Below are 2,521 nucleotides of genomic sequence, written 5' to 3'. Positions count from 1 at the left end.
TTTTTGTGCAGCTGTTTTCAGAGGTAATTCTGGGGACTTGTAAGTTTTTGGTTCTTCCATGGTAGTATGATCTAGGGAGAGGTGTGTTTACTCCTCTCCTGGTCCGTGCTGTGATCTGTGAGTGACCACAACCACTCTTTTCTTCCCTGAAACGGTGACGAGGGTCCCTGCTCCCCTGCGAACCCAAACTCTGGTGTGCTAATGCTCCTTCTGTCCCTGGGACTGAGACCCAGATCCAAGTATGGGTAATGCAACAGAGTCCTGCTCCTGGTACCAACAAAGGGACCCCTTTAATCTCCTTCTGACCATTTGTTCAACCCCCTTACCATCTGCCTGCTGAGAGGTTCAGAAACCACCACTGGTGCCACTGATTCAGTTGCCCCCAAGGTCCCTCTGCTGGTTTGCAGGGACCCAGTCTGGACTGGCACAGCTTGCACTGGACTGTGCTCCACTCTCCCCCTTGTCCAAAAGACCTTTCCTGCTGATTTTTTAAGTTGTCTTGGATGAAAATGTTTTACTCCCTCCTTTTGTGGTTTCTGCCACTCTAAAATTTGTTTTGAGACGTTATTTAAAGGGGTTTGGGGGAGAGCTCAACTGAGTCCCTGCCTTTTCTCCGCCATCTTGAGTCTGTTTCCCTAGGTCTCTGTTTATGTAAAAATTGTTTTATAATTGTATTCTTATATTCCTGTGTGTTTCTTCATAGATAGACTTTCAGGGAAAACAACTCTAGTTGTTTTAAACAACATGGTTTAGAAATGATTCCAGAACTTCTCACACTGAAGTCAGAAGTAGTAGTACAAGGACATTCTCATGGTCTCTCTGAATAACTTTGGTATTGATTGGGAGACATGGGGGCCACTGGCACAGGACTGTGCAGCATGGTGTGACCACTTCAAAAAAGTGCTGTGCTCTGTGAGCAAAGTAGAATTGTAGTAGCTCAAAGGAAACATGAGATGAGCAAATTTAGAGACATCTCCATCCCAGATGTTCATATGGGCTATTTGTGCCCAACCTGTTGTGGAGCCTTCTGAGTTCATATTGGTCTGATCAGCCACAGTCTGAGAGACTGTACATTTAAAATGTCATTTTGATCCTCTACGGGTATAAAGGACAACAACCAACCATTTGTTTTAAATGGAATTTCTCTTCCTGTGTCTTCTGGCTACATTTTGTTGGTAATGAAAAGATAACGTGGATTAATTTTGTATGCTGCAACTTTGCTGACGTTATTTCAACTAGTTTTTTAATTGACTATATGTAAACCATTGTATCATCTGCAAAAATCAAATCATTTTGTTTCTTCTTTGCCCTTGCTTATTTCCTCATTTTTTCTGTGTGTGTTATTGCTATAACATTTCTAGCATTACATCAACTATTAGTGGTATATTTAGGATATCCTTGCTTTTGCTTTGATCTTACTGGAAAGGCCTTTATTTGCATGGCGCAATGTAAGATGTACTGGGTCTGGAATCAAGAAATCTTGAATTCAGACTCAGCCTGAGATACTTTCCAGCTCTGTGATCTTGTCAGGTCACTTAACTTCTGTCTCCTTCAGTTTCCTCATCTGGTAAATGGTAATAATAATAGCACCCATTTGCCAGAGTTGTTAAGAGAATAAAGCGAGATATTTTTAAAATGCTTTAAAAATCTCAAAGCACTATTTAAATACTGACTTTTACTATTATAGTTAATCCCCATTACATGTAATGCTGACTTTTGGTTTTTTAATATGTACTTTTAAGCAGGGGTTGGCTATTCTTATATTTTTTGATGTTTTTAATAGTTTTTTTTTCTTTTTTTTGCTTCTCGATTATGTCAAGACAATTTTTAGCATTCATTTTTACAATATTATGAGTTCCAAATTTTTCTCACTCCTGATAATGGTAGGCAATTTGATATAGGTTATACATATGCTATTATGTAAAACATTTTCATGTTAGTCACAGTTGTGAAAGAAGAAATATATCAAAATGATATAAAAAAAACATGAAAAAGAACAAATTAAGTGAAAAAAGTACACTTCAGTCTGTACTCAGAGTCCGTCACTTTTTTGTGATTGTTGTGTGGTTTGTCCTTTATTCTTGAAGAGGACCATGACATCAGGGAGATGATGACATGACTTGCAGTTGAATTGGATTTGAGTAAAGGAAGGCTGTGCAAAGTTACCAGCCTCACTTTCTCCTCCAGCGTCATCTGAGTCCAGTGACCAGATACAGATCAGGATGACTTTATCTGAATATGGATAGTATTTTCCTTGTGAGTCCTTTGTGCTGCTGAGATGAGCCAAGTCATTCATAGTTGATCATCAGACAATGTTGCTGATACTGTGTACTATGTTTTCCTGGTTCTCCTCATTTGACTTTGCATCAGTTCATACGAGTCTTTCCAGGTTTTTCTGAAATCTGTCGGTTCATCATTTCTTATTGCACAATGATATTGCATTACATTCATCTACCACATCTTGTTCAAATATTCCCCAACTGACAGGCATCATTTTTCAATTTCCAACATTTTACCACCA

At 38.9% G+C, this 2,521-nt stretch overlaps 1 protein-coding gene across 1 annotated transcript in view; it reads left to right on the top strand.

Moving 5' to 3' along the window:
• The window catches only part of CDC42SE2 (CDC42 small effector 2), a 130,465-nt gene that overhangs the window by 107,568 nt on the left and 20,376 nt on the right, over positions 1-2,521 (top strand). The gene's annotated exons all lie outside the window — the stretch shown is intronic.

The sequence above is a fragment of the Vombatus ursinus genome, unplaced genomic scaffold, assembly GCF_900497805.2.
Source record: "Vombatus ursinus unplaced genomic scaffold, bare-nosed wombat genome assembly UNPS02014792.1, whole genome shotgun sequence".
Classification (NCBI taxonomy): domain Eukaryota; kingdom Metazoa; phylum Chordata; class Mammalia; order Diprotodontia; family Vombatidae; genus Vombatus; species Vombatus ursinus.
Note: the sequence above shows the minus strand (reverse complement) of the source record. Positions and strands in the feature narration are given on the sequence as shown.